The 20,023-nt window shown below is 39.9% G+C and overlaps 1 protein-coding gene across 1 annotated transcript in view; it reads left to right on the top strand.

Moving 5' to 3' along the window:
* Positions 1-20,023, top strand: part of TENM2 (teneurin transmembrane protein 2) — a 2,093,216-nt gene that overhangs the window by 954,429 nt on the left and 1,118,764 nt on the right. The gene's annotated exons all lie outside the window — the stretch shown is intronic.

Consider the following 20,023-nt stretch of genomic DNA (forward strand, 5'->3'; position numbering starts at 1 on the left):
GTAATGCTTTCTTCCAGGACAGAAATACTATGTAAGTAATTATTGCGTTAATGGGATATATTTGGTGGAACTCATAATTTCCAGGGCACTTCATAGGATTGGGCATATTGTTTATTGACTAAATGTTGTCAGCCTTTTAGCTACCCATTTCTAAATAGGTAGATAATGAAAATATCTAACCTATGCTTGTATCTACAAGGGATTCTTGAGAAATTGATGACCCAGCCTACAAGGTAGCCAAAAAACATGTGTAAATACTGAACAACTGAGCATATGAGAGAGTCATTTTCAAGTAAGCCTAGGTGTACACCATTTAATCAGATGAAAATATCATTGTGAATAATGGGATGACTGTTCTGTGACTGGGTCCCAAAGTGCAATTGTAGATGTGCTAAATAATTGGGTGTAAGGGGTTGTTTGTTTACTATTAGTTTTGGAAATGTGGAAACAAATGGGGGACTAAAATTTCAGAAAAGAGAAAATATTCAGCTCCTCATCAAAGGTGGTAACTTGCATGCATTATGAGAAAGAAAGAGGAGCATCATAATATGTACAGGAATGAAAACTTCTTAAATGTGGAAAGTTGCTGTGTTTTTGAATAGGGTGTCCTTCCTTCCTATTCATTTCATGGAAACATTGAGTATTTGTGGGATTTATTTAGTTCTGTTTTTTTTAAATGTTGGCTTCAGAAAGTAGTCCAAAGAACCATGAATGCTGGTAACAAATTTAATCATATGTGTAAGTAGCCAAATATTTACAGAGGCTAGACCATATTATCAAGATGGTTGCTCATTTCTAGCATGCATCCTGCTTACGCATTTTAATGCCATGGGCTCTCTTTGTATGCTAGGAATAAAATCTGTACCCTGTCGGTCATGTGCACTATGACAAGCATTCCGGTAAATAGTTTGTGTATGATTAGGGCCCTACGAGACATCTTTCTCCTTCCTTCTGTGCCACCCTTACTCCTGTTGCTGAGCGCGCATTGCCATATGTAGTCCCACATGAATTTACTCACGTGTAGTTCTATTAAGTGGTCACCCGGTTAAGAGTTGTACTTACTTTAAGAGATTATTTGAATTGGTCTATGCAAACCCATGCATGAATACTTAGAAATTCTTGTTGTGGTATTAAAACAGCATAGCTTGTCTCCAAGAGCATTTAATCTATCTTTTAAAAATAAGTGGACTTTCTCAAACCGTGATGTCCCCATTTATCTTCCCTGAAAGATGATATTTCACAATCAGGTGCACCTATCATAATAAACCATTAAAATGACTTCAGCCTTTCAATGTATTTTTAGAATTTCATATTTCACCAAGTGTTGTTATATATAATTCATGGCGGTGAGATATGATGGGATATGACATTTATCTCATTTGTGAAGAAAGGCCAAATAACTCACAGCTGTGTATCTTCGAATAAATTATAATCATCCTCACTCACCAGCTTTTATTTTCTTATTTCTCTTCACTTTAATTTATGTTCTATGAAATATTAATTCTCTTTTGAGCAACTTGAGTCGTAGAACTGCAAATGTCTACATACTTGTCGCAGCACAAGGAAGTTCCAGGTGTTTATGCTTCTAATTAAGCCAGGTGTGTGTTTGAAAAGAGAATTCATACTGGACATGGAAATCTGAATAGGGGAAACAGTAGCCCTGAGAGTAGTAGGATAAACTGATAGTACAGAATTTTTGCTGAAAGATATCCTCTCTTTCCAGATATTTAAGCCTATAGTGTGGGCTTAATCCCTTTTTCTATACAGGCACATAAAGTAGTCTCTGTTTCAGAACTCGGCAGATCCCTTTTTCTCTCTTTGGATCAGTCACTAGTGGGTGACATCTGTCACATAACATGTTTCTAATTTTGGTTCTGTTGATGTTGCTAGGTGATGATTTTCCTGGAGCACAGAGTGATGATGAACCCAATTATTAATTTAATGCAAGGTTATTAGTATGGGATGTAGTGTTCCCCTGTGGAGAGAGCATTTTACTATAACTCAAGGAGAGCCAGGTTTTATTACTGGCTCTGCCATTGACATGCTACTGTGCAGTCAGTGCCTCAGTTTCCACTTCTGTAAAATGGGGATAATACCACCTCCATTGTAAAACACTTGAGATTTACTGATGGAGAAGAATACTATATAAGAGCTAGGTATTATAATTATTAATTTCAATGGGTTTTATTTTCAAAAGCACCAAGAAACCTCTCATTAGGCACCTACCTACATCTTTAGGTGCCTAAGGGAGACATGGCTGGATGCTGCTTCACAACCACATTGATGATGCAGTTGACTCCAGCCTATTACACTGTGCTGCATGAGATGGTTAGTGGGAGGTATGGTTATGCTCATTGTGTCTAGTTGAATATGCAAAAGTTTTTCAAGCTAATGATAAATCTGAGTGTGTCCATTAGGTGTTTGAGTTTCAGGATGGAACTAAGATGGGGCTGGCATTAGACTGACCTATCTGCCTCTGAGGAGACAAATGTTTTCTCTGCTCTGTATTCAGTTTTGGACAGTCTTTTTCAAGGAGGTTATGAATGTGCTAGGCATGCTCTGTGCCACAGGGTGTGAGCTGGATCCATGTTCTTTCTGCTCAGCCCAGGCCAAAAAGGAAACAACTGGGCCCACTATTGGCAGGGATTGTCAATATTGTCTCCCTATGAGATGTCTCTCTTCAAGAAAGCTATTGTGTGGCCTCTACTTACGAAACCGTCTTTATCAGTGAAGATGCAGCCGTATATTCACCTGGATTCATCCTTGGGGGAACATCATTAAGAAGGTAGTGGCAATTCAGTTTCCCATGATTTCTGTCTTTCACATTCAGATTAAAATTCCATCCATTCTTGGCTGCATTGGATGATGAGACGTCACCCTCCTTAGACACAATTGATCGTGACATTTTATAGGGATATCTACAGTCATTACTTGGAGTATTCAGTTAAGTATTCTGTTCATTTTTGCTTGACAGGTCCCAAATGTAGGTTTAGGCCAGTTGCCTTCCTGCCCAACAGCTATTTATCAAACCTCTTGCTCAGTGTGTATATGAGGCTGCTTGGAGAGTTAGTGAGGAAACATGGACTGCTGCTAATGATCAGTCCTACATTTCCATCATAAAATTTGGTGGGTGCAGTGAAGAAAACAACCCATTGGTCTAGTTCTTCATCCCCCTTAAAGCTTCTTCATGACACTGCAATGGTGCAAACCCTAAAAGGGGTCTTCAAGCTGGTCAGAGGCTACCCTGTCCTGAGGAATCTCCAGTTCTTAAGATTTGATATAGCCAGTTCTACAGCAACCCTTCTGAGCCGCAGTTGCAAAAAGAGGCATGATCAAAGATATGACTAGACTGCCCTTCTATTCTAGGTATCCCCAACTGCTGGAGACGTTCTGGAGGGTCATTGGCAGCTGGTATATTTATTCTTTATTTTAGATTTAAATATTTAAAAGATATCTATTGTGATACAGCATGGCCATTGTTAGAGGGTTAGAAGGGAGCCTTCTTCCCTGTACAGGGAAGAAAGTTTGCTATAGATTAGAGCACCTGAAGCCAGTCGCCTGATAAAACCCCCCTGCTTCAATCAGAAAAGAGGAGGAGTTGAAGCAGAGTAGATTGGTGTTGGAGCAGAGAGCAGTTTGGAGGGAAGCAGAGGAGAGTTTAGAGAAGTGCTCTGGTGGGCTAAGAAGACCAAGACCCTAGGTAAAGGGACACCTGGTTTGTGCAGAGGGAGGGCAGGAAGCCCCACAAGCTGAAGGGCAGGAGAGGGAAGTAGTCCAGGGGAAGGAACTGCTAGTTCAAGCGGTTTACCGCTATCTCTAGGGGCCCTGGGCTGGGACCCAGAGTAGAGAGCAGGCCCGGGTCCCTCCCTGTCCACTCCCCTTCTCTCTGACACTAGTGGGGCAGTTAATGCCCCAATTCAGGGGCAAGAAACGGTGCCCTGAACCTCCCCCCCCCTTCCCCCAAGAAGAGAAAGTGTGAGACCCACCATAGTAGTGCCGGCAATTTGCCACCCTATGCAGAGGCTGCAGATGCCTGGCATTTAATTAATATTACATATAACAGTGTTAAAAAAACATTCAAACAGGAAAAAATAACTCAACTCAGCCAAGCAGCTCCTTTACACTGCCCACCTTTTTGGTAACGTACCCTCAGCCCTTTCCAAAATCCCTGCTAAACAGATGGTGTTTTGTAGTGTGTCCAGAAGGTCACTGAATTCAAAAAAGGGGAAGAGTTTCCAGAGTCCTGGGAGCTTCACAGAAAAGGCCCTGCCAGCAGCCCAGACCATTTTATCATTTTATAATGAGGGAGATCCGGCTCAAGGGCCCCGGATAATCCTAGCTGTGGCAGCGTATCATGGAGCATCCCTGAAGATGATCTAAATTGCTTTTGGGATTGACCCAAGGATCAGGGGTGAAAAGGCTTAAAGGGACCTTTGTGTCTTCTTCCCTTGAGCTAGGCATCAAAATCCTATCCCAAAGGTCTGTCTCAGTAGCTTTGTAAAACTGCAGAATGGCAGAGGGCAAGATGGCTAAGGCTTAATCCAGATAATACCATAATGATATTGGTGGATTGGGGGTCAGCAACTGGAAGACTTGGCAGAGGTAATGCTGGCAGTCTGGACAACTTCTTACCTTTTAGAGTTTTTCATTCTTATTTTGTTTAATTACAAAATATTTGTTTTTGATAAAATAGATATTTTAAGTATTTAAATCCATTTATTTAAATGGATTTCATTGTATATTAAACAGTGATACCGCTATACATTGAGAGACAAATTAATGAATCAGACATTACAGTACTATCCACTGGGGCTCATTTAAAAGCAAGTGCATGGCAGATCTGGGAACTGCCTTAAGTACAAATGTCTGTAATGTCTGATTCATTAATTTGTCCCTCAATATAGACTAACAATCATACTCTCAAAATAGGTGGTTTTCAACTTTATCATAGGGTGAGTCATACTTTAATAGAGTTTCTCACAGACCCCCTACCTCTATCATTCGTCATAGCATCGCTGCAGCCTCTACTGTAATTGCGTTCATGGAAGAGTCATATTTAATATGCAGTGATTATATATGACATATTAGTTATAACATCACACAACAATAAACTAAAATCATTGGCTACATAGCTGTCTTGTAATGCAGTTTAGCATCTGCAAAGAAGGAAAGCTGGTATCAGATGATCAGCTAGCTCTCTAAGGGCCACCAGCAGCTGATATTTAGCAGTTAAACTAAAAATATAAATAGTGGGGGGGAAGGAGAGGAAGACATTGTCCAAATGTTGAAGCAGGATGACAAAAAGTAAATTCTTATCGATGCTTATTCTTCAGGAGACTTTAGTCATTTTGAAGTCCAATGATTGAATGTCCAAAGAGCAGGAGATAAAACAAGACTATTAATGTTACTACTTAGATGGGATAGAAGTTAATCTACTAAATCTCAATCTTTATTGAGATCCTGTAAAAATTTTAATGTAGCCCTGTATACCAGTGGCATCAGTCTGTACCTATTGGCTTTTTTTGCAACCTGCCTCTATGGCAATGTTGTTTTCTTTATATAGACTCATTTCTTTTATCATTTAGCAAGATTAATGATCATTTATATTAGTGTGGAAGTAGGGGGGAAGGCATGTCATTCCATTGTACCTTTAATGGCTGTGTGTGTGTGTGTGTATATATATATATATATATATATATGACCATAATATTAAAAGACCAATGTGAATAGTCTATCTAAATGCAAAAATCTGGATTGAGCAGGCAAGGAAAATGGTGCCTGAGTAATGTTAGGGTTTATAACCATGGCTGTAGGAATGTGTGTATATTATAACTAGTCCGTAAATATAGTGATGAGGATGATCAGTAAAGAACCCATATATGTCCATCCACACACTGTTTTCTGAGAGACCTGAGAGATATTATCCTTATTTTGCACTTGGGAAACGTGAGACACAAGAGTTATGTGACTTGTCCACAGATACATAGTGAATGAGTGGCAGAACCAGGATGAAAGTTCCTATTCCAATGCTCGGATCAGGACACACCATCCCATGCCATTTTAATATTGTTTCTATTCCATATTTACTACAATTCAGTTTTACCTTGAATGAATATAGTGATAACAAAGAGTGCCTTTCAGCAGCCCTGGAGACTGCAGCCTACTGTTTATTCACAGAACAGCTAGAGCAAACCTCCCCACACCACCCTTTCAATATGCCTGATTGCTGTTCTGAAGGAACCACTTCTAGCTGTGAAAGAGTAGTTTCTCTTGTTGGGCCTCTCTTCTGAGATGTCAAATATTGCCAGGGCTGCTGTTTTGGGATGTGATCAGGTAACTTGTATAAAACCATAGGTACAATTTCATATGCAATTAAAAGACAAGGCCCCTGCCCTGTGGAGATCACAGTCTAAATTCAGTGCACAGCGAAATAAACATATATAATGAGCTTGTATCATGCAAATCACTGAACATCATCACATAGCATTATTCAGTCTCTATCAACCTTAACTACATTTGAACACTACATTGCTCTAGACTGGTACTCCATGAGTGTCATGAATTAAAATTTTCTTGCTGAAAAGGTTTACTAGTGCCTACTCTCCTAACCAATCAAGATGTGGCAAATAGTTTTGAAGTAAAATTTTCAAAATCTTCACTTAGGATCCTAATTAAATCCCATATAAAATCAATTACAATTTTCATTTACCATTGCAAGTCTGTAGGACTTAATTTCCTTTATGCTGTGCGAGTTTTTAAACCCTACATTTTTTTTATTTGGTTGGTTTGATTTTATTTTTCCTCTCACAGAGATCCTCGGTGGGTGCCATTCAGTTTCTGAAATACTTACTGCCACTTTGACGTCATAGTCCAGTTAGCCATTTGTGGTCATTGCCCTGTCAGCAATCACTGAGGCATTACAATGCTCCTTTGTGTGTCATGTGTTCGTGGAAAAAAACATGTTTAAGATCTTATCTGGATGATAAAACATTTTGAAATTTCTATGCATGTCATCCAGTCTGAGTCCTCTTACAGAGCAGAAAAAAATAGCACATTACAGTGCTTTCACTAACAGCCAGTTCAAGATCTGCTGAAGTCAGTGGCAAAAATCCCATTGACTTTAGAGGTGCAGGATCTGGACCCAAGTTTGCAGTGTATTTTGTGTTTTCTGCCTTTCTCTTTTTTTTTAATACAAATTGTTATATTACTTGGCTGTCCTTGTGTAGAACTAAATAATTCTTGCTCCTCTTCTAGCTTTATCATTTTGAGTCCTAGAATCAATGCAGCATTTCATTGTCTATTCTGTGGTTTATTTTTGCATTATATTTTCTCTTACCCTCTGTGATGAGAACTACTATAGGCCTAGGACACAATGATTTTCATGGCTCCTTTCGGAAAGGCAACTGCGCCCTGTGTGCATGAGCAAGGGAACAGCAAGAAAAAGAACTGGGCAATTTAGTAGCTGAGGCTGAGCTGTCCAGCCTAGAGGGGAGCTGCAAACTTAAGTTAAGGATATATAACAGTGGAGGAGTGACATGTAGGGAGTGAAGAGATGGGCCAAAGGAAAGAATTGTAGAGCTGATTAAGTATAGTTGACTGTTATAGGATTAAAATATTGCTCCCCTTTGATCACTAAACTGATACCAGTGTGCTACTTCAATGGAGTGTTGTGATCAAAGGGTTAAAAAAATATAAACTGGGGACACAGATGGGGTTGATCTGGTGCTTAGTGTGACTGTTTTGTCTCTCCTTTTCCCTTTTCTGCCTCTTTTATATTCAGTTCTGTGCATTAGATCTTCTTTAGTCTTTGAAGTCCTACCTTGCGTGCTATTTTTTCTTCAAAAACATTTTTTGCTTATCTGGAGACTCACAGCTTTGTTACTGCTCTTATGTTGATGAAGCATTTTTTTCAGGGATGTGTTTATTTTCATTCATGTGCCATTGTGGTTCTACTGCCTCTGTTCTGAATGTTGTTCCAGTTCTTAGCAGTCTCTTTTCATCATTGCTTTTAGCATGTCCAATCCTCATACATCAGTCTTTTGGAAAGTTTAATTCCTCAATTCTTCAACTGATGGTATCGGAGCTATTTATGTTCCTAGGCACAGCCAAAGAATTATAACCTGTGTGCTCTGTTCTGCTTCATGCACGTGTTTGTTAGTAATGTTGTAAGAAGTTGCACCAGCTATTCCCTGATGTTGTTGTGTACAAAAAATATAGTATAGCAACTTTAAAATGTTCAAGAAATAAGCTTTCTACTTATGAACTTTTACTTCCTGTTCATAGCAGGCTATTTTAGCTAGCTAACATATTGTTAAACAAGTTATTACTTACTTGTTTGGGTTATTTTCAGATTTTGTGGAAGTCTTATAAATGGCCAAGTGCTGCAGCTAAATGTTTGAACTAGATATTTTACAGGTCACTGGAGATTTTATTTTAACACTTCTAAAGATTCTGTTCAATAAAAACCCACTCCTAAACTTCTGCTCTTATGTTCTTTTTTTAACTGTTTTTAAAAAAACTTTTTCAAAAGTGAGTGTCGTTGTTCTCAAGCCCACCATCTAATATTCAAGAACCTTTTGGCTCTTTCCTGAAGTGTTCATTTTATTATTTGAGTATTGGCATCACAAACCTCTCAAAGCCACAAAGAAAATGAAGGTTACAAAAGAGATTTAAAGATTCTTCAAAACAGCTTGCAAACCATTTAAAAAAAAATACTTACTAGTAAACTTCAAGGAGTGCACAGATAATGAAGTTAAGTAGTTCAAAATAAAAATGAATCATTGGCATTATTTTAACAAACATACTGAGCTTGGATTGCTTATGATTTGGGAAGAGGATTGCTGATGATTTGGGAAAGAGTTTAACACAACTGATGATCTGTGAGGAAGTCCAGACAGTAGAAAATGGAACAGTTGTATTATCAGCACTCATTTTTAAGAGTAACTGCAAGTCTTGTGCTGTACTTAAGTACTTGACGAGAGGGACTGAGAGGTTTGCTTGTAGTTCAGGTACAACTGCAGGAATCTCATTTACAGAGAAATTCATTTAGGGAGTCTCTCCCAGAGCTGAACAGTGAAAGAAGCCAGTGACGACTGGAATCTATTGATAAGTAACTATTTTGTATTTTACTCAACCTGTCCCAAATACCATAAATTAACCCAGATGACCCTTCTGATAACTGACTATTCAAAAAATAATATCTCCCTCATATAGCGCTTGACGTGAGTAAATCTAAAGCATTTCACAGAGAGAGAGGTAAAATATCATCTCACTTCTACAGATGAGGAAATTGATTCATAAAGAGTTGAGGTGACTGACCCAAGATCATCCAGCAGGACAGTGACGAATCCTGGAATCGAACCTAGGTCTTCTGAATGATTTCTCTATTGAGTAGAATACACTCCATCCCGAAGAGATGAGCAGTGCTATTCTGATCATATAGCGTATAAAGTTAAGCAGAAATATTTTGATCACATCTTACAGAAGGTTACTCTGGACAAGATCACAGAGTCAGTATTAGCAATAAGAATTGCCTGTCTGACTATTGACAACCAGCATTGCTGGACATGCTGACTTGTGAAGTAATTAGAAAACTTAAGCAGAATAAAGAGGACACTTGTACAGACCACTGTGAAATTCTTAAAGCTTCAAAAACTGTAGCATCCTCCTATGCTATATTTAGTCTACTCCATATACCACACTTGGGAGAAAAGGCAGGAGGTTTCGCTGTGGTCTTCACCAAAGCCAATACTACACTCTCATGACTGAGAATAATAGTAGGGTCAGGTTCACTTCGTGCCTAATGCTCCTTGAAGGCTGAGTTCTGCCCTCAGTAGGAACCATGTTTGCATGATAGCAAGCAGAAATTGACTCTATGTACCATAATATAATTGTCACCTGCCAAGACTCATTGCAAGGATGACCTTGTATCAACCACTGTTTTTGTGATTTATTATTGTATGTTCATTTCTTTAAAGTACTGCATAAGGGGTAAATCAAAAGCAATACCATCCAACACTTTTCCCCTTGCATGAAAATTTCATTTCAATACTTCTCTAGGACTAACTTGGGGAATTATAGTTTAGAAGTTGAAAGATATTACATGGGAAAACCTCTCAAACATCTTAGTTAGTTAACTGGTCTTTGTTTAGATCAGAGTTCCCATCTGTTGTGTTATGACACATGACTAAACCAATTTGGTCTTTAATCCATAAAACACACTGTCAACCTTGTCTGTCTCTTTTGATGTCATTGCTTGTTTGACTATGACTACAGTTGTGAAAAATTGAATAAAAACAGGCCACTTGCTTATATTTGATATGCATTTTTGTAGATGTTTTATTCTATTTCCATATATACATTCTGAGAACTAGTCTTTAAAATTACTTTTTTACTTATCTTCATGACTCTAGACTTTGAAGTAATACTTCAGTGACAGCTGAACTGAGACATTTAACAGCTTCCTGAACAAACCTCTCTGTATTCTGAACCATACTAAAGAACTCCTTTCCTCTTGAAAATTTTATCATGTAGGAGGCTATTAAAGTTATGAGGATAGGCTGAAGCATGAATAAATTCTGAGACTTACTGATGATGTCATTATACTGGTCAATAAAATACATAGAAGCAAGGACTTTTCATGCCACTAGGATCAGCTAACCAAATCAGGATACACGAGCAATTAACTCTTTAATTAAGACAAATGGGTGACATTAGCCCTCCTTAAACTCTGCTCGTCAGCATTTACAAACAGAAAAAGACTGATGTCTCCTTCCCAATAAATGTACCTTTTATTTTTCATTTGTTGACAGCACTCATTCTTTCCACTTTGAAAACAAATTCACTGGAAAACACTGCTGACCACAGAGAGATAAACAGCTCCATTCAATCCATACAATTTCTCATTGCTTAAAGGTATCATGATTTTAATATATTCTCTAGCCAACTTGCATTCAATTTTTGTTGGTTTTTTAACTGAGAAAAATACAGTCTTGCTCTGCCCAAATGCAAAAAACTCCTTCAGTGTGACACTTTTGAAGCCATTCTGGTATGCAGTGGTGTTGTAGCCTTGTCAGTCCCAGGATATTAGAGAGACAAGATGGTTGAGGTTATATCTTTTATTGGACCAACTTCTGTTGATGAGAGAAAGAGAGAGGGGCTTTTGAGCTTACCCAGAACTCTTCTTCAGTCTGGGAAACGTATTCAGGCCAGGTCTGCACTACAGATTTACGTACCTCTGAGCGATGTAGTTATACCAGTCTAACTCCAGTGTCAACAGAGCACTGTCCAGGGGAGAGTTTCTCCCATCAACATAGCTACCACCTTCTGAGGGTATGTCTATGCTACAAAATTATGTCAACCTAAGTTATGTCAACATACAGCCACCGCAATAAATAAAACGCTTTTGAATATCCACACTACGCTCCTTGTGTCGGCGGTTCATGTTCTCACCAGGAGTGCTTGCACCAATCTAACTGTCAGTGTGGAACATTGTGGGACAGCCTCCAAAAGCCAGCAACAGTCAATGTAAGCGACATAGTCAACCTAATTACATCAACGTTGACTCTTTCTGACTCTCTCGGAAGTGGAATTATTAAGTAGGTATAGTGAGTGAATTATACCTCAGGAGCAACATTTTGGTGTAAATATTTACAGAGTTAGTCGACCTAACTCTGTAGTGTAGACCAGGCCTCGGAGGTGGATTAACTGCTCCAACGGGAGAAGTTCTTCTGTCAGCATAAAAGTGTCTTCACTAAAGCAGTATAGCAGTGAAGCTGCAGCATTGTGAAGACAATCTCTGAGTGTCACCGCTAAATACAAGATGGAACAGGTGTTTAGCATAAGTTACCACACATTTCAAGGGACCTTTCAAGGTGAAATGGCCTATTAACACCCCTCCAGTCATGAAGAGGAAAAGAAGGGGGAGAAATGAGCTAAAGGGGGCTTGTTAGTGGGTTATAGATTGTTGTAATAAGCCATAAATCCAGTGTCTCTATTCAGTACATGATTTTTATTGTCTAGCAATGTTATGAATTTAAGCTTTCTTTTGAAGGTATTGTGCAGCTTTCCTCTGAGGATGAGGACTGATAGGTCAGAGGTAAAATCATCACTTTGTGCAAGGTTTCAGAGTAGCAGCTGTGTTAGTCTGTATCCACAAAAAGAAAAGGAGGACTTGTGGCACCTTAGAGACTAACAAATTTATTTGAGCATAAGCTTTTGTGAGCTACAGCGCACTTCAGCTTATGCTCAAATAAATTTGTTAGTCTCTAAGGTGCCACAAGTCCTCTTTTTCTTTTCACTTTGTGAAAAGTGCTCACTCACAGACTACCCAAATACCCTGAGAGAGCCTGCTTCAATACATAAATAAAACCCACTCTGATCTCACACCCCTACTTGTCACCTATCACCCCACACTGGAATACATATGGGCTGTCCTCAAACAACTACAACCCATACTCCATGGGAATCCCATCCTAAAAGACATGTTTCCTGTACCCCCACTTCTGGCCTCAAACAACCCCCCCAACCTCTCCAAGCCCATCATCGGAAGCAAGCTCTGCACAGTCCAGGACATACCCACTCAAAGCGGCACCAGACTCTGACGGAACAACATGTGCTAAACCTGCAGACATATCTCCCCTGCTACAATGATCAGCACCCCCACAACAAACCTTTCAAAGTCAATGGGTCCTATGTATATCTAACATGACCTGAGATATACCTCATCCAGTGCATTTAATGCCCTAATAGCAACTATGTGTGTGAAGCCAGACAATTGCTATGCTCTTGAATGAACTCACAAATGAAAATGATAAAAGACAAAAACACCATGTCGCCTGTGGGTGAACAGTTTTGACGAAGCCATCACTCCGTACCTGATATCATCCTAATTCTCCAAGGAAACCTGCACAACATTGTCAAAAGATTAGCCTGGGAGCTTAAATTCATTACTCTGATCATAGGTGCTGGGGGTGCTGCTGCACCCCGCCTTGATTCCATTATATACAATATTTACAGTTCGGTTCAATGGCCCTCCGCATCCCCACTATAAAAATTGTTCCAGCACCCCTGACTCTGCTAGACCTGAAATATCATGGACTGAATAGAGACATTGGGTTTATGGCTTATTACAACAATTCAAACCCACTAACAACTGCCAGATGCTTCCCCAGATGCTCTCCCCTCACTCCCCAGCCTTCCTTTCCTCCCTATGGTATTAATGGATCACTTCATCTTGAATGGTTCCTTAAAATATGATTAACTACTTATGCTAAACCCGTGGTTCTCAGCCTATGGGAGGCACAGGAATGTGTAAAGGGAGGTGCAAGCTGTATGTATTTTTTTTGTTAAGAGCTCTGGCTTGGACTGTCAGCCCTGGGTATCTGGGGCTGGTACAGAAGGGCCATGAACATCCCGGTGGAAGGAGGAAGGCTAAAGGGGCAGCTGCCCCCCCAACCACCCCGTGCTGACAGTGGGAGGTGCAGCTGCAGGGCTCTTCGCTAGTCCTGCACAGGGCTCTCTTAGCAACTGTGACCCATCAGACATCCTTTGCATGGTTCTCCCTCCTCCACCCTCCCAAGTACTTAAAAACAAACGTAAAATCATTATCAGCAGTGCACTGTCAATAAGAAGCAGCTTACATGAGAAATGGATCATTTTGTGACACAGGGAGAAAAGTGGACAACACAAGACAAAGTGAGGGCAGCAACGGAGCGGGTATGACAAAGCTTATTTCAACCTGGGCTTTACATGGAGCGGGTCCAGCGATGCACTGAGGCCTCAATGTGTTGTATGTGGTGAAGTACTGGCAAATGTTTCAGCATCTTGAAACAAGACCTCCTACCTTGGTATCTAAACACATAGTTTTTCCAGAGGACACTCAGTGACTTAACAGCACCAAAAAAAAGTTGTTGACGTGTACAGCATTGTTAACATAAAGGCTACTGGGGCTTCTTACCATGTGGCTTTGCACATTGCCAAAGCTGGTAAGCTGCACAAGGTGGGTGAGAAAATTACTACTTCCAGCTGCAAAGGATATGTGCTCAGTGATGATAGGAGAGAAAGCAGCACCATGGCTAGACATGATCTCACTTTCTAACGATACAATTTCATGCCATATTGTGGAGATGGCTACCGATGTAAAAGAGTAGCTCCTAGAAAGTGTTCATCAGAGCCCTTATTACTCAATTCAGATAGTCTACCAATATATCAAATTCTGCACAGCTACTGGTGTATATTCATTTTGCTACGACAATAGAACTAAAACTTTCACTACAACACAACTGGTTAAGAGCTTTATAAACTGTTTAATAGTTTTGTCCAAGACAGAGACCTTGATTGGGGATGTTGTTTTGGGATTTGCAGCGATGGAGCACGGTCAATGACAGGACGGCATAGTGGGCTTGTGACAAGGGTATAAGAAGTGGCCCCTACAGCAACCTGGAATCCTTGTATGATCCACAGACAGATATTAGCTGAGAAGAAGATGGCAAAGGAGCTCAACAATATTCTTTATAAAGTTTATATATTTTACTGCAACAAAGTCGTCCCCAGTGAATTCAAGTGTTTATGCCATTTTATGCTATGAGATGGGGGCAAACTTCACTCAGTTGTTATTACGTTCAAAAGTTTGTGGGCTGTCCAGGGGCAAGATACTGACAAGACTGTGTGTGAACTGCATGAGGAAGTCTGTATTTTTCTTGCAGATAATAACTCTCCACTTGTACAGCATTTCAGTGACTCTTGTTGGATATCCTTGTTGTATCTGGCTGACATTATTCGAGAGACTGAATTCTCTGAATGTGTCACTTCAGGGATGAGATGCAAATGTTTTCATTGCTAATGATTGGTTAGAAACATTCATTAACAAACTTGAACTGTGGTCTTCACATGTGCAGCAGGGATCCGTTTCCATATGCCGAGGACGTTGTGCAACAGTGCAGTGACCTGTCAGTTGACGATATCCATGTTGCAATTGTTCAGCACTTAGGGGGTCTGCAGGATCAGTTTTGTGAATACTTTCCTGAAGTGGGCAAAGACAAATGTAATCAGTGGATCAGGAACCCATTCGGCTTTAAGCCAAATCCCACAGATATGCTGTCCTCAAAAGAAGAGGAAAGCCTTATTGACCTGTCAAGCAACAAGGAACTGCAGCACAAATTTTCACAAATGCCAATTGCAGACTTTTGGTTATCAGTAGGATCTGAGTCTTGTGAGTTAATGCACCAGGCTCTTAAAGCCTTTTCATCCACCTACCTATGCGAGTCAGGCTTCTCAGCATTAACTGTGATCAAAACAAAGTCTCTTCTGGCTTTCTGTCGAAGATGACTTACATCTCCTCCTTTCAACAATGCAATCATGAATTCCACTTCTTTGTGCAACCAGGAAACACCCCTCCTACTGATAAGATCGGACTGATGGATATTATACTGAATTAATATAGCACTGTTTAGTGTTTGATGTCATTTCCTAAAATGTTTGGGAAGTTTTATTATAGCTGCTTCCATTTGTTCTGGTTTTAACTTAAAATTAATACTTCTGAAACTCCTACTGATCTATAATTGATGAAATCTCAACTTTTGTATTCATTTTTGCAACATACAGGATTTTCAGTTTGTTGTTTTAGCAAACTATGGGGAGGCACAGTCATTTTTTCCCCTAGGTCAGGGAAGCTTATTATGACAAATTTTTGTCTAGCACAGGGGTTCTCAATCTGCTCCATCTTGTATTTAGCAGTGACAATCTGAGTAAGTTTCCTGGACCTGAAGAAGAGTTCCGTGTAAGCTTCAGAGCTTGTCTGTTTCACCAACAGAAGTTGGTCCAATAAAAGATGACATCTCTGTCTTGCCTGACAGTGGTTCAACCCTTCCTATTCCCCATATTTATAAGGAAAGGCCTGGTGGGACAGGTCACATTCCATATTTGTTGTTGTCTCGGACTGAAATAGATCACCCCATTGCTTCCAGCTTTGTCTTTTTACAGGGAGCAGATACAGAAAATTCACTGACTTTTCCCAGGCATGGAGAAAGAAGACAAAATGGTGGGTGGACCAGCTGAGAGTCTGGAAGATGGCAGGAAAATGGCCTTCGGTATAGCAAACAGATTTCTATGGCATCCTGACAAAAAGTGAAATAATGTAGCTATACCCATGCAGCTGCTTTATACACAGACCCTAATGAGTGAGGCTTTTTTTCTAAAAATTGAATGTATTGTATGTATATTTTAATTTTAAAACCCTCATAAGGCCAAATTTCAGGGGGGGAAATCTTGCAGTCATGAAAATTTTCTGGCTAGTGCAAACCTGCACTTTGGCAAAGTCTAGATGCTAGGGCTCTCCTGAGCTGACGCTGCCAATTAAAACAACGTATGGAGCAGTTTATGATATAGAGTGCTATCCCCCTTGTGTTGAGCTGAAACTGTCAAAACTACATAACATATTAGAAACGCACACTAGACGCATATTAGAAACGAGGAGAGAGAATGAATCCCATTCACAGACTGCCAGCAATGCACATTTTCATTGTTCCAGAATAGTAAAGGTGCTGAGACAACTTGGGGGTCAACTGTATGAAAATTCGAATTCTACTGCCTTTCCCCTCCATCTCTTTGTTCTGCTAATGCTGCACTATACCATTTTAAATAAATAATTCCAAACTGTCTATTCAACTAGGCAAAATCCCTAGAAAAATTTCTAATAAGGTAAATGAAAATTATGTACTATTATTTATATAGTCAAAGAATGTTAGGCACTTTACTGACACAAAAAAGAGGTGGATCATGCCATGAAGAGCTTAAAACCTAAGAGGCTTTTCCAATGCCTACTGACATCAGTGGAGTTTGGACCATTCACTAAATGAGCATGTAACTTAACAAGGAAGACTAAAGCGGCTAGGGGGGCTAGGGTAGACAGGTTACACGTGCAAGATTATGAATATACTTAGATGGAGCTGTGGGTCAGATTCTCTGCTGGCATAAGCATATGCACCTCCTTTGTTCTCAGTCTAGTTGCTTCCTCTTACACCAGTGGTGGAAATGGCTTGACGCCTCATGTTTGTTGATTAGCCAAATACATGCAAGGCAAATTTATACTCTCAATCCTCTGCTCTTTGCAAAGAGGGACTGTTACCATGGTAACAAATGCAACACATGGCATCCGTTTCTTCACAGAGTTACAGGAAAGCCTCTTACGCTCTACATGATATTTAATGTCAAATATATTCAGTCATTGTTTCTGGTGTAAAAGTAACTTCACGGCATATTGGTGTGATGGCTTTTGTCATTTTTAATGTTTATTTGCCATTAAACTTTCCATCAAGTTCCTGTATTTTAAACTGAATGTTAATAGTTTTTGTTTTAATTGGTTGAGGCAGGATATGGGGTTGATATCAAGGGCAGCTAAGTGGAAGTGTTGCCTGAAGGCTATCTACTAGATTCCTTGGATTTTCACAAGGAGTATATGGTCAGTTGTGTCTGGAAATGATGACAATTAGTCCTGATTTTGCAGAAGAAACATTTCTCCAAATCTGTATCTTAATATATGCCTTCCTTTGAAAGCTTAGCTACCAGACACCGAACAGATTATATTAAGCACGCAAATTTGGGCACGTAATGTGAGGCAACTAAATAGAGATTTTTTTTGTCTGTCACAGGGTGGTCTCCTGTGAATCCCTTCAGGCCTTAAATGTAGACCACAACCACTCCAGTTCTCCTTCACCACCACCATTTTTATTGTATATTTACAGTGCGTCGCCAGCTTCCCCATTTGCTTCTGGAGAAGGATACAATAGTAGCAGCCCTTCCTGGCTACTCCTTCCTTCCTTCAGGCCCCCAACTCTTCCAGCTCTTCCTTTTTGTCCATGTATATAATCCTATCTGCTGGCGTTGCTTCCCCTTCAGTTGTAGCACTACTCAGTGAAATCACACCCTCTGTCAAGTGCCTGTCTTCCAATTAATGTATACAGGTAGGAGTTAGTGCCAACTTTGTAATATTTAAAAACTCCACACTCCAGCCAGAGTGCCAGAACCTCCTCTGCCCCCATTTTCTCCCCTTCTCCTCCTCTGCCCCCAACTCACCTCTGCCCGGGTCCAAAAGGAGCTGCAGCTGCATGTCAGAGGCAACCCCGGTTGAGTAGGAGCTGGTGCGGGCAATGACCCAGTGCCTCTCCTGCCCACAGTAAATGGACTTTGGGTGTCCAGGCAGTAGATCTGATTGGACACTGTTGGGGCCCCTTTTCAACCAGACTTTCCAGTTGAAAACCAGACACCTGGCCACCCTAGTATTAGAGTGACAGAGTTAGCTCCTGACTGAGCACACCCTGTTACAGGCATGTACATAAAAACAGTCTGATATCCAGAGTTGCTGGGAACCCACAACTCCCAGTGCCTCTGATAATCAGGCCACTATTTATTATACAGGTGCCAAAATATGGATTTAGGCTCCTAACATTAGGAACCCGAATTTAAAAACGTCTTCCTGTTAAAGACTAGACCAGTAAGCTTTCCCCAGGGAAATGGATGAAATATGTATGCCTTCTTTCATTGACTGGAGTAGTTAAAGATGGAGGAAGAGATTTTTCAAAAGCACTTCCAAGTTACTTAAGCACTCAGGTCCCACTGGAAATCAATGGAACTTGGGTGCTTGTGTCATTTTGGTGCTTTTGAAAACTCCCATACCACTCCATAAGGACATGAAAATGACTTGGCTGTCTGTTTACCCGGCAGGTGATGTGTGTAGGGATGGGGGATTGTTCTGAGTCTTGCATCCACCTGACTGGGCAGCTAGAGCTCTTGAAAATGGCAGCACTTTCTATATGTTGAAACACCAAATGATTCCACCTCGAATAGGTAAGAGGACAATGACACAGGGAGCATAAAACACATAAAATGTCAATAATGGAAATAGAGAATAAAGCTATAATCCGAATGAAAGTTAATCACTTCATTTTACAACTGACAGTTCAGTGAAGTTTCGGTTTTAATATTATGTGCAAGCTGAACTGCCAGGTTTTATTTGTCAACTGATCTAACTCTAGCTCTAATTCAGGATACTGGAAAACCTCTCCTGTTGAGTTTTACCTCTTAACCTCAAATGAAAACTGGCATTCCATCTGGATAATGTCCAACGTGTCACATTTTGGTAGTCATCAACCACCTCGCCTTACACATCAAGAGCGCTGATTAAACAATCAAGATTTTTGAAATGCCTTGAGGGAGCTGAACGCTCTTTGCATCAGTAATTAGTGTTGGGTAGGAATACTAAAAATGTACTTGAACTTCAGATATAAAACTGCATTTCACATGCTCTGTATAATCACAACTTATATTCAAAGTGTGTGCCACCAAAAGTTTAAGGCCTCGACCATGCTCCTGCTGTTAATTTAAGCGAGTTTTCTTACAAGTTCTCCTTACTACACAGCCTTTTATGGACATAACAGAGTGAAACCTTTTCTGGAGATGTGTACTTGGAAGACTAAAACTCTGAGTGGTGACTTACAGAGCAACTTACTAAAGAAAATGTAGTACAGTTCTGAGTGCTGAATTGGAAGTTAATTCAATTATTAAAACTCCGTGTTCAGTGTGAGTACCATTTCTCTTGTTTTTACAAATCATAACTGTATGACTTAAAATCCTTGTCCCCATTACAAATACATACACTGCCAGTAGCAATACAACTGACTGTTTGTTTACAAAAGCTACTATAAATATTGATTAGAAGATTAAATGATAAGGAAATATATTAATAAGAAAAACAGGAACTAAGTCAGAAAACATTATTAAACATTGTTATAGGGATGCAAGGCTTAAATATTGTTTGAAGTGTTTTGAGGTCTTTGGATGAAAAAAGCTGTAAAAGTGAAAATTATCGTCATTACGATTATTAAATGTGATATATATGGAAAAACTGGCTAAGAGCAGAGACGTTCAAACCAAAACCCTGGATCTAAACATGCCCATACTTATGAGGCATTCAAAATAGGTTCCAATTCTCAATTTTGCACATGGCCTTGTTTTATAATATGAACTC

This window comes from Caretta caretta, chromosome 8, assembly GCF_965140235.1.
Source record: "Caretta caretta isolate rCarCar2 chromosome 8, rCarCar1.hap1, whole genome shotgun sequence".
NCBI lineage: Eukaryota > Metazoa > Chordata > Testudines > Cheloniidae > Caretta > Caretta caretta.